We start from the raw sequence: 13,020 nt of genomic DNA on the forward strand, positions 1-13,020 counted from the left end.
CTGGAGGCACTTGGGCACAGCCCTAGGGTGCCCCAATACATGTTTCAGTCTACTGCCTTGGCACGGACACTGCAGGGGTGTTTCCCCCAGAGGGAGGAGCTGCAGCCTGCTTGTGAATCTTCAGTAATCCAAGCCCCAGGTGCTGACGTTTGGTGTCCACAGAGTGTCTCAGCTTTGAGGTAGGTCAGGAATGAAGATCCTGGGCTCTAGAAACCAGGTTGTGGGAAAAACAGGGACTGGAGAGCCCAATGATCTTGAAGACTCTGAGCCCCCTAGGAAGGAAAGAAAATGGGCATGGTTTTAGAAACTTGAGGTTTTAGAGGATTTGACTTGCAATTCTTGGTAAGTTAGGGCTGGCGACATTGGACACAGGAGGGTTTGGCTGCAAGACCGTACGGTGCACTGCTCTGTCACTGTGCTAGCAGGGCTGATGGTTGGTTGTTCATGAGACAGGTGCAGGCTGGTCTTGCTAGTAAGCTCTGCAGGCAGGGACTACACCCAAGTTTTAGGTTATGTACAGCAGGTCGTGAACCTCCTCTTGGCCTCTGTATATCCTGTGGAGATAGATACTGCTCCTGCCCAGCACTCTCTCTGCCAGAGTAATTTCCTGTGGGAGAATGAATCTTGCAAACCTAGGGTAGCTTCTGCCCTGGGACACAGGTCTTTGACTTACATCTGATGCTGCTAAAGTTCTCCTCGCGTGCCCTGTCTCTCCCTGGGCGCTTGTCCTTAGCCTGCCAGTGCCTCCCTCAGTGGTCATAACATCTGACCCCACATCTGCAGGGTGGGGGTGGATTCCCCTGATAGCTCTGATACTCCTGTACGTCTGTTATCTTTGATTCATTCAGCAGTCTCACTCTTCCAGCCATACTTGGATCAGAGGCTGCAGCTGCACTCCCCAGCCATTGGTGTGGCCAGGGGAGGCAATTACGCACCGGCAGTCCGATGGACTTTGGTGTGGGCGGTAGGAACAGTGCAAGGAGAGAAGACCACATGTGGGGAGAGGGCTTGGGGGAATATTCTTGATATCTCTCCTTGCACCAGCCTCGCAGGGAAGGGAGGCATTGCCGCAGCTAGTGGTGACCCTGGCCAAGCCAGCCGCCATCCCACGTAGTAGAGCTGCCTGTTGTGGGTTTGGGCAGAGGCAGGCCCAAACTGGGAAGTGCTGACATTCCTAGGTCTGTCCCCAGGTGCCAGGTGAGACCAGTGGCTGCTTGTAGACCTGGGATGCATGCGGTTATTCCTGCTGCAGTCCAGTCACCTGTGGACATCATGCAGAGAAGCTCCCTGTTTCTTGCAGGCGTCAAGGATGCCTCCTTATGCAGTACTGTCTGCATAAGCTTGTGCCCACAGTTTCATAGATTTTTAAGGCCTGAAGTGACCATTCATTTATCTAGTGCCCCTGTGTAACTCTGAGTAAGAAATACCATTATTCTGTTTTGCCTGTAATGAACCCAGTGTCTCTCAGCTGATGTATTTTCCATGACAGGGTAGAGGATGCGAGGAGGCAGAGCAGATGGCACTTCTCAGGTAGCATGGCACGGTGCCGTGTTTCCTATTTACACTTTGCTTGACTGTAGGCTCCAGCCTCCTTTATTAACAAAGTTAAAGAGCTCTTTCACACCAAGTATTTTTCTCTGTGAAGTGCTTATAATCAAATCACCTCTCAGGCTCCCTTTCTGGTGAGATAACAGACTGAACTCTTTCATTCTGTCCCTGGCAAGTGTTTTCTCTAGCCTCCAAATCGCATTTGTAATTATTCTGTGCATCCTCCATTTTTTCAAAATCCTTTTAGAGATGTGGGCACCATATCTGACTGGCAGCACCATGCAGGGAGGAACCTTGCCAGCCTGCTCCCACTCCTTGCTCCCCATCCGTGTCTCTGAGCTTGCTACTAGCACATCCTCTGCTGAGGGTGTACAGGAGGCAAAGGGTGCTCTGTGTAGAGCAAAAAGGACTCCGATGTGGTCCCCTAAAAGACTAACTTCCCCTCTACTTGATGCTTGCCCAGATAGGTCAACCCTCTTCTCATCACCCACTGAGGTTCTCCCAAGGCACTGTCCCTCCAGGTCAGCAGTTACTGGAGGATAAAAGACCAAGGAGCAGCAGTTTTTTGCTGGGAACTGCACCTACTGTTGTCCTCTCTCCATCATCACAATGCTACCCCTGGATCAGCCACCTTCCTTGCTGCCACATCACCCCCAGAAAGGCAAACAAAGGGGGACTTGCTTGTCCTTAGCCTGCCAGTGCCTCCCTCAGTGGTCATAACATCTGACCCCGCATCTGCAGGGTGGGGGTGGATTCCCCTGATAGCTCTGATACTCCTGTACGTCTGTTATCTTTGATTCATTCAGCAGTCTCACTCTTCCAGCCATACTTGGATCAGAGGCTGCAGCTGCACTCCCCAGCCATTGGTGTGGCCAGGGGAGGCAATTACGCACCGGCAGTCCGATGGACTTTGGTGTGGGCGGTAGGAACAGTGCAATGAGAGAAGACCACATGTGGGGAGAGGGCTTGGGGGAATATTCTTGATATCTCTCCTTGCACCAGCCTCGCAGGGAAGGGAGGCATTGCCGCAGCTAGTGGTGACCCTGGCCAAGCCAGCCGCCATCCCACGTAGTAGAGCTGCCTGTTGTGGGTTTGGGCAGAGGCAGGCCCAAACTGGGAAGTGCTGACTTGCTGGCTCACGTGAAGATTTGGGGGGTATGCAGCTAGAGGGTGCGAATGCAAGAACTTGCCCTGTTTAGGCAACAAGAGGGTTTGCTGCGGCACAGAGCTGTCCTACAAGACCCACACTAGCATAAGTAGCCCTACCATCTCATCTTGTGCTTTCCAGCCTAGCAGAGCTGGGTAATTGCTTTATCTATCAGAGCTCCTTGCATTAACAGGCAGTAATTGGCACCTGTGTTAAAGAGCCTGGTTTCAGTTACTGCTGAATGCAGCTCAAACTCCAGAGCTGGGAGATTATGTGGAGGAGGAGCAGTAATGCTCATGTTTACTCTCTGTCTTTCCACCAGGTGTTCCTCTTCCCCCAGGGATGGAGCATTTTTTGCATTTCTTGCTTGTGCTTTGAATCTGCAAAACCACCAGCAAGGGCTGCACAGGAAAGCATAAAGGTGTGCCTCTCAGGAGCAGAGAGAACAGGCATAGCTGGCACAGTGCTCAACTCTGTTCTTCCTCACGTGGATGTTTCTTATAGAAGCCTCTACTACTAATCCTACACTGAATGGTGGGGTAGCAAGGTGTGGGAGGGAATTGGTCTTTGTAGATGTAGATGTTCCCCCAGCCCCATGCAACAACAGTCGTGGGAGCTTTCCTAGACTCTCCCCTCAGCTATACATCTCTTTGGCTTCCACTGCATCAGCACTCCCTTCTGTGCTGGGCCCAGCCCCCTTCTGCTGCCATTCATCATTTCTGAGCCAATAAATTACAGCACCATTAAAATGCACAGGGAATTGTTTTCTGTGTTTTAGAGCCATGAGCCCTTGAATTTCCATTTGTTTAGTGGGTGATGAATGGACAGTCATGGTTGGTGCTGGAGCCATGCAGAGGGGTGGGAGAGCTCTGACTACCTAGCGACTAGTGCTCCCTCCTGCAAGCTTTGCACTGGGGGCCTTACTGGTTGTACTACAGAAGCAGGGCTGGGAGTCTTGGGCCCTTCGGCTGCCTGGAGGAGGGTTCAGATAGTGGGTAGGAGTCCTAACATCAGGAAACGGGGATAAATGGAAATCCTTAGCACAGAGTGAGGGCAGTGGAAGGAGGAAGAGGGCTGGGGTGGGTGTCGGAAGGGCAGAGGACTGGCTACAGGCATCTGGGGAAAGACTGTGCTGGCATCCAAGGAATGCTGTAGCTTAGTGTCTTCCCAGTCGTGGGAGAAGTCCTGCTTGATGCTGGAAGTTAGATGGCTCTTGTAAGATAGGCATTGCTAATAGCGAGGTCCAGGACTGCTGGGAACAGAACAGGCAGCAACCATCCTTGGGGAGGCTGAACCTGAGCAATCCCAGCATGGAGTGATGGGGGAAGACACAACATGTTCGAGATGGCAGCTGTTGCTCAGTCCTGAGAATGGCCCTCCTGAAGACAGTGAGGTTATTTACCACTGATCCGTGTGTTTCTGTGCCAGTCACTCCCTCTTCAGCCAATGCACTCTTTGCTGCATCTGTGCAGCTTTTGCTTTTCTCCTCCCCAGTAACCTGGAGGCAAAGGCTGCACCTGCACCACAATGCTTAACCTGTGGAGATGCGGGGCACATGGTGGGCTTATGAGGGGCATGGCCATCACTGCATGGTTTGCTTCCTTCTTTATGTGCCTGTGTTCTTGCAAATGTAGTTTTAAGTCAGTCTTGTAGCACTTTGGACCTGTGTAATGGTTTTAACACTGGATGTAAGCTTCACTGCATGGCTTTTGTCCCATAGTTGAGTTTCAGAGTCCTGCCTTGAGCAATAATAAATTCCTGATCTAAGCTGCTCTGCCTGCGCTACTGATGCATTTTATTTTTTCCCCTCTTCCCTGCCTCTTCAGGCTGCAGGCCACTTGGAAAAGCCTGTGAGAGACCCCCAGCTCTGTTCTCCTGCTCTAGGGCATAGTGCAGCAGCCATTCCGCTGCCCTGTACCTCCAGCACTTGTGTAAGTGGCAGGAGTAGGCACAGAAGGAGTTAAATAGCGCTGGAAAAATTGGTATTTAATCCATTGCTGTCCCTTCTAGCAAACCTAGATGGGAAAATGCCTCCCTTTTGGAAATAGTGCCTCTCGGAAATGGAAATGCAGGATGGCTGGGGATTAGGGTGCCTATCACTGGAAATGGGTTTCTTATCGTCTCTCTGAGCTGAATTGGTGGGACAGCCTCTGAAAATTGAATTGCCTTCCTTGTTTCTGTCTCTGCCATTGCGTTTCTCCTGTGCTCTAGCTTTGCACCCGCCTTCCCATGTCCCCATCCTCAGCAGAGCAGGGGTTGCCTCCGAGAGGGTGCGTGTCTGTGGAGAGGGACTGCCCAGCTGGGAGGTGGGCAGGGCTGCCGACATCTGGGAAGATCCATCCTTTGGATTCTCAAGGCCAGGAGGATGTAGGCCCTCTTTCCAAGCTTCCCTCTGACCTTGCAAGGACAGTGGTGGCGTGGCAGAGCCCGGTTTAGGGCAGCATGAGTGAAGGTATGAAATGATCGGAAGACATCAGGCACAACTGGAAATGGGAGCTGGTGATGAGGAACTGGGGGCGGGGCAGGGGGGAGGCAGAGGGGAAGATGAGCGCAGCTGGAACAGATCGAGGAGAGACCAGGTTGAGCACATCAGAGCAGGAATGAGAATGACTCTCCGTGAGTCTAGGAGCAGCCTGAGCCCTGGGTCTTTGCTGTGCCAGGTGGAGACATCGCTCTCCCATCAGCGCTCAGGCTCTGTCCTGGGATGGCCAAGGTGGCTCTTTCGGTTCCTCCTCACAGTCTCTGTTTGTGGTTTGAAACTTCCCAGACCACAAGCACCAGCTGATCTGTACCCAGCTCTGCGTTAGCCCCAGGTCCACCACTCCCCAGGCCCAGAGCAGGTTGGGCTGAACGCAGGTTGAACGCTTTCTCACTGTGCGGACTGCGGACCACAGCCAGGGGTCTGGGTGTGCTGGCTGGGGGTGTCCAGGCATAGTGCCAGGGATTTCTTTTAAGGTTTTTGTTTCCAGGTTTTGGTTTGGGGATAATTCTGTTTTACTGAGCTGTATTTTACCATAGGTTGCCAGTGCCTGATTTCATCCTTGTCTCTGTCATAGTATGTTCTTTTGGAGGAATTTCCTATCTCTGTCAGTTATGTGTGAGCAATAAGCACAAGAGGTGCTGAGTGTGTACCGGTCAAGGGCTTTTCAGTGCACCAACCTGCAGTCATGGTGCTGCTCCAACACATGGTTGCTGCCCTTGATACTTTGTCTGCCAGAATATGTTGAGTTTGAAAATAAAAATATTCAGGACTAATTGGGGAGTTTTTTGCTGTTCTTACAGAGCTGCTGGAATCTGAAGCAGAATTCTCTTTCAGAATAGCCCCTCTGCACTGAGCCAGAACACATAAAGTAATTGCTGGCCATCGGGGCAAAGCCCTGGTTCCTCTTGCAAGAGCAGGCTGTGCTCAGGTTGCAGAGGCTTGCTGTCTGCCCTGTGAAAGAGTAGAAGTCCTCCCTTCTTACTAGGGTGCTGTTCTTGCCCTCTGCTGAAGAACTGACTCAAATTGCTGACAATAATGGGAAAAAGGTTACCTTTAATCATACAAGTGCTTCCTTATATGCTGAGGGGCAACTGCAGCCAGGTCTAGCCACATCAGAGGGGTAGGGAGCATTTATCTCTGCAGTAAAGGAAGTTATGGACAAAGGCGTTGTGTTATTTGAGAACCCTGTTAAAAGAGCTAATTCCTGGAGTAGGATGCAGGTTTGCTCATTGATCCCTAGCAGCATCCACACTTGCATGGGAGGACGCACCGGTTTGTTATGTGTGACGCAGGCTCAACCTGAAGCGGTGGCCTGGAAAGCAGGGACAGGGATGGGGGCAGACCAGTGGCAGCCACAGAGCAATCCTCAATGCAGTTTCTGAAAGCTTCCTTGTTTCCAGCCCTGCGTGCTTCTGCACAGCCTCAGACCTGCCCCATGGCCCTGTGCCTGGGGAATGGAGCCATGGAGTTATCCCAGGAGTATTTTGCAAGGGGGTTGTTTCCCCAGCTCTTGGTCCAGGGCCCAGTTCCTTAGCGTCCAGGTCCACCTGCGCTCTGGCACAGGAGTGGTCTTGGTGGGGGCCAGCACAGAGCTGCCCCTGTGTCACCTGTGGATATGAAGGGTCACCCAGCTGGGCACAGCTGTGCCTGGCCTGGATGTGTATTTTGGCTTATGGGGCCATCACAGCCCCCTGGGTGTGGTCATGTGTTTAACAGCTTATCCAAAGCAACTTCTATTTCATTTTGGGCTAAAACTGATAAATCAAGGTGACTTCGGGGAGAGAAATAATTCCTTTCGCAGGATTTGCATAATCCTGGCTGGCGATATGATAATGGTGTTTGTTAAAGACAGAACACAATGAATTAATACTGTTAAATTGCTGCTGCAAAATGCAAAGCAGGTAATTTACTGTGCATGCGAGGAGGAGTGTGAGTACAGCAGGCATGGCTGTGGTAGCATCAGGCACAGGAGACTTGTTGCCACAGGCACAACCAGGGTGCAGCACAGTCAGCAAGTTACCCCTTGTACTCTGCTTGGCCATGGCTAGAGGCTGTGCTGAGCTGGTCCAGGGGAGGATTACCCGTTTCAGTCCCTTTCCCTGCTCTCTCTGTGGGGTTGGGACCTGCTTCGTCCCCCAGCTCATTCTGGAGAGCCAGCTGTGCGGGGCCAGTCCCTGCTGGAGGAGGGACAAGAAGCTGAGGGTGACATGCATCATGCTGGTGCTGAAGGGACCTCTGGAAACCACAGAGATGCCCTGGGGGGTTGCAGTGGTGGGGAGATGGGCCCTGGCACTGCGCTTCATGCCACCTTGGCCGCCCCCAGCAGCCAAGAGACTTTGATGCCGTTCAGCCCCTAAGAGGTTTTCCTCCCCCTGTGGAGAGCGAAGGCCCTGTGGTAGGTAAGCCAGCCTGGAGACCTGCTGGTTCTGGTCCCAGTCCTCATCTTTCACCTTGCGCAGCTGGGCTCAGCTGAGGGAATGGTGCTGCGGGACAGGCAAGGAGGAAGAGTTGGTATGAGGCAGAGGTGGAGAGGCAGGCTTGGGAAAGGCGCACTGGTGCCTCACTCGTTCCCTGGGCTGGTGCTGCAGTTCCAAAGCCATCCTTGCCTGCCAGACTCCACTGGAATCCTAATGTACCGTTTATCTCTGCAGCTCCACAGCTCTATCAGAGGGAGATGCTGTGCAGGAGCCAGAGCAGGATTTCAGACTAATTGGATTCTGTGTCTCCGTGGTTTCCCATGCAGGCAGGCGACAGGGATTAGTGCGGTGTTTCTGAGGAATAGAGGAGAGCAAGGATGACCTGCATAGGGATTTCCTCCTGCATAGCTCCTGCTGCTAGCTTCAACAAAGGACTTTTTTGGACAGGCTGTTGAGGTGGAAGGGCCTAAAGCAGCATGTCCCCACTCTGTGGCAGCGTTGCCCAAATGGCTTGTGCTCTTCCTAAATCTTTGAGCCAGGTACAGTTCCCTTCCCCAGGGAAGGAAACAGCTCAAACACCTCCTGAGCCTGAGCAAGCCTGACATCGGTCTGGTCTGTCCTGCTAACTCCCTGTGGGGGTAACCAGACAGGGAAATCAAAGAACTGGTGGCTCCTGCGTGCAACTAGCCAGCTGCCTGAGTTTGCTCCCCTTTCCCCCCCTGCTTCCCTTCCCAGACCAAGCTGCTGGCTGGGAGCAACGCGCATTTGAACCTTCTCCCTTCCCCCAAGTTCTTAGCCTTGTTTTAGAGCCTGTCAGGGCGGGAGCAGGATTCACCTCATTAACACAGATTTATTCCTGTATAAACATTTCATTCCTTTAATTGCAAAGCAGTCATACTGCAGGCAGCAGTGATAATGGCTCCATTTGCACTGGGTGTTGAGACAGCGCACCAGGTGTGTGAGCCTGCAGCACAGTACGCGTGGCAGGCGGCTGAGTGCACACACAGTTATCACATGCCGTGGTGTCTACATGTAGAAGTGTGTGCTGTGCAGTGCAGGATCAGCCGCTCTGGATAAGTGTGTGGCCCTGAGTGCCCTATCCCAGCAGGTCTGTGGTGTCCCTAGTTCTGTGGTAGGGCCGGAGTATTGCCCTTGCTGTGCAGAGCAAGGGCAGAGCCCCAGAGGTGCCAAGACCCTGGCTCTACAAGCTGTAGTAACAGAACATTGAACGGGCCCATGTGTCAGCAGTCCCTTTTGCCCTGTGCTCACGCTGTGACGTGCACGCAGACATGATCACCTTGCTGTGCACCCTGAAAGCTGCCGGGGTGCTGGGTGTCCTGTGTCTCTGCTGTACTGAGGGCCAGCCCTTGGGCACCTGGATGGTGGGATGGAGTCCTGGGGGAGCAAGAGAGAGGCAAGGTCTTCTCAGGGCCTCTTGGCCTCTCTGGGGCAATGGGGCGTGCCTGGGGTCACTGTTTCATGGCTCCTGGCATGACAGTACATATCTTGGGCTCCCTGATCTGTGTGGTCCGTGGAAAAGCACGTTCCGCAGGTCCCATTGCCTTGCCAGGTTCGGGGCTTGCTCAGACAGCACAGACTGAGCCATGCAGAAAGCTGAGGGTGGAGGGAGGGTCTGAGCCTTCCTGTCTGGTCTAAGCCAAACCACAGGGAAATGCTTCCACCACTAGGGCCAAGGAGTGATCCCCCGAAGAAATCTGGGATGTAGCTTGTTCCTGCCCTTGTCGCTTACCCCCCACGGCACTACCAAAATGCCACCATCTCCCGAAAGCTCCCCGGCAGCCTCTTCCTGGCAGTAGAGTGGCTCTGGGGCCCCCTCAGCCAGGCACGGGTGCAGGAGGATGCACCCAGTCAATGGTGTCTGCTGGGCTCTAAATGCAGGGTCGGCAGGTACTTGCCAATCTGCTGCAGTTCATGGTCTCTGTTCTCTCACATGCTCATCCAAATGTTAATTTTATGGATGCCTTTATAAATCTTGCGGCTTTCCCCTGTCCACGGGCTACATAGATTTCATCTTGTTGAGAGGTGACACTTCTGGCCTTTGGTACCAGGCTATCAATTTAATACTCTGAGAGTAATAAAAAACATGGGACCATATTAACTCACGATTAATCTGCCGCTCCTTCCTGTAACTCTTTCTCTGCCGTCAGAAATCCTAGGATGCTGAATAAGTGCCTCAGCTGCTGGCAGAGCCACAGGCTTGGGACAGCAACAGCCAGAGCCAGCCTCCCAGCTGGAACAACTACATGGTTTCCAAACTGTGAGGTGCTCTTCTCTTGCTTGCCAAGAAGATGGAGGTTCATGCCCACCTCTCTGTTAGACCTGGCAATCTGGAGAAATGCTCGTATCCCACCTCTGAGACCCTTCCATGTGTTCTGAGCAGGGGACACCTGCAAGTCTGCCAGCTGCACAGCATATTGATTTGCCAGGCTGAAAGGAAAGGCATTTCTCTGTTTGCTGTGAGGCAGCCTTGCTGCCGACGAGCCTGGAAGAACATGTTCAGGTCATTCCATCAACGTAAAGGTTAAATGTTTAGCTGCAGCTATTGAAAACAAAACAACAGCAGCAGCAACAACAACAAAAGAATTGGATGCCTTATCAATGTTTGGATTTAAGATCTGCATCTAAGCACCTACCAGGTATAGTGCACTGAGGTCCTCACTGGACAGTGCCCTGTGTTGAGAGCACTGCCCCTCAGCACTTTTCCACCTGTGGGCAGCTATGCAACAGCTCAGCCCCACTTCACCCTAGCTGACGGTTTTCAAAATGGATTTTTGGACTCAAATTTTTGCCTGGGGATTTTGAAGAAGCGCCTCATGTTTTAAAGCATGTCCATACAATTTCTGCTCTCTCTGCTGATTAAGAGGGCTTCTTTATGTTGTAGCCTTTCTTTCAGCCACTCAACGTCTGTGAGAATGCTAGTGACCTGCTCTAAGAGTTATTTGAATATAGGTCTTTGGTTGAGTAATATGGACCTGGAAGAGTAATTTTTTTCCACCCTGCACATCTGTTTCAATAAATGAGTGGATTTCTCATACATTTAACTTGTATTGTTTTGCAAAAACCACTATATTTTAGCACTTTCCAGGGTTAGAGCTCTTCCAGGCTCTTGCTGGCATAGTCTGTGATAGGGCCCTTTGTGCCTCAGCTGTGCTCCCATCACACCCTGCCAGATGAGGGGGCTGCAGGGGCCTTTGCCTGCTCAGGAAGGGTTGTTCAGTTTATAGTCCTGTCTGCAGCATCCAGAGAAGCACTAGATGCTCAGAACCCCCTCCTCCATGCCCAAGGGCAACTCTTTGCTCCATGCAGGAGGCAATGGCTCCTGGCAGCACCTGTGTGAGAGCTGGCAGGGGGCTGTGCTGAACAGGTCTAGGTGCTATGGCTGCCCTGCAGTGGCAGCTGGCACCTCCTTGGGGACTATGCCAGGTGCTGTCACTCTGGTGCAGGGTGTTGGCATTAGGTGCTGGTCTGTGCAAACCGCTCTCTATACCCTGTCACCCGTTTTCTGTTGGTCTCTGGCAGTTGCTGCCCCTGTTAGATGAGCATATGATCCGCTACAATCCACAACCAGCTGGCCCCAGTGATGAGAGAAGCACAGCAGGCTGATCTATTGGCGGGACTTCATCAAAAGGCTCAGTGGGGAGCAGCCATGTGACTCTGCTGGCTCATGAACTGAGCTCCGCTGTGATCCCTCGGGCCCTCTTGCTGCTGTGCATCAGCCCAGCTGTAGGGCGCAGCCAAATGAGGTGGCTCTGGGGCGCAGGCACCCAGTGAGCACCCAGGTCCTGGCTGAGCTGTCACCTGAGTAGCAGCAGCAGCAGATGGATGTGGAAAGCCTTTAAATTCAGCACATGATCAATACTAAACTTATCTTCTGGAGTCTCTTATAAGATTACCCCAGCCTCATGCATCCAGTTGTAAAAAAATCACTCATCACACTAGGGAGATGTGAGAAACGCTGCAGACCCCATTTAGGATGCACAGAGACAGAATAAGTGACTTCACAATTGTTTCTTGCAGTAAATAATTCATCCACTTTACATTTGGTTTTATTGCTACCCCCATGCCCTGCCTCAGTTCCTTTCTACCAGTTTCTCTCTCTTGCCCTGAAATTCCTGTGCTGGGTAGTTTCTGTCATCGTGATTCCCTACCATGCACACTGTGGCTGTACGCACACACAGACACAAATCTGTCCCGGTCCAACTTTTACTGATTGCTGTACCAGGGAGGGCAGTGCTGGGGTAGAGACAATGCTGTTTCACTGCTCAGCGTCGTCAGAACTGAGCTGGGCTCAGTCTGGGCCCTGGCCTGGCTTTGCCACCTTGGTCTCTGCCCCAGTGCTGCTTTCACATGGTGCCAACATGCAGAACTGTTTGGAATGCATTAACGATGCTAATAGTATTTCTATACTAATTAGTAATGCCATTTGAACAAACTCTCTCTTTATGACACAAATTATCAGCCAGCCAGGTGCAGCGTGGGGGCTGCAGCTGAGACACAGAGAGCGGCAATGAAGGGGTAGAAAGCTACGCTGGCATGGGACCAGGCTGTGGCAGGCACCCCTCGCCATCCGGAAGCCCTGGGCTTCCCCACGCAGTCAGAGCCAGGAGGGACAAGGCACAGCTGGATGGGACCCGGTACGTGGGGGCGTGCCGCATCTGGGCTAGGGTGTCTGGTGGGCTCTGCTGTGGTCACACACACTTACCAGTGTGGACTCTGGTGGGCTTGCTGAACCGGATGGCTTGTGTGTCAATGCAGGTTGCTACAGCTGCTAAAACCAGGTTGACGGGCGTCCCTGCCATGGGATGAAGCTTGTCTGGCCCTGTCAGCTGAGGCAAGGCCGTTAAGAGCATCACTGAAGCCCTTGGCAGCACGCTAGTTCCTGGGGCATCCTGCTTCTGGATAGTTCTGTGGAAAAGACCAAGTACAAATTGGCATGTGTCTCTCTGAGCTGAAAATTGTTGGAGTCTGGGGGATTGTCAGGAAGAGCATCACACCTGCTTGCCCTGTCCCTGTTCTGCTCCAGGGAGTTGCTCCTGGCTACTCTGGAGGCACAACATGGGCTAGAAGGACTCTTGGGCCAGACTTTTGCTGCTCCCTGTGGAAACCATTTTGACTTTGTCTGGAGCCCTGCAGACGCCTTCCTGGGGGTGCTCTCATTTGCACAGGTGGGTGCTGTGAGGCTCTGATCCCACCTCTGGTTCTGTCCACCTCTGATCACTGTGAAGGGCAGGAGAGTTGAGGTCATGGTGGCTGTGACCTGAACTGCATCTTCAGGAACAGATCCTCCTTTTCAGGTGTTGCCCAGCCATCTCCACTGGTTCTTTTAACACTCCTTCCAGCAAGGCAGCAGGTGACCTTTTGGAGAGAAATGATCCCAGCATCAATATGGTATTTTGCACGCTGTG

The sequence above is a fragment of the Pelecanus crispus genome, chromosome 14, assembly GCF_030463565.1.
Source record: "Pelecanus crispus isolate bPelCri1 chromosome 14, bPelCri1.pri, whole genome shotgun sequence".
Taxonomy (NCBI): domain Eukaryota; kingdom Metazoa; phylum Chordata; class Aves; order Pelecaniformes; family Pelecanidae; genus Pelecanus; species Pelecanus crispus.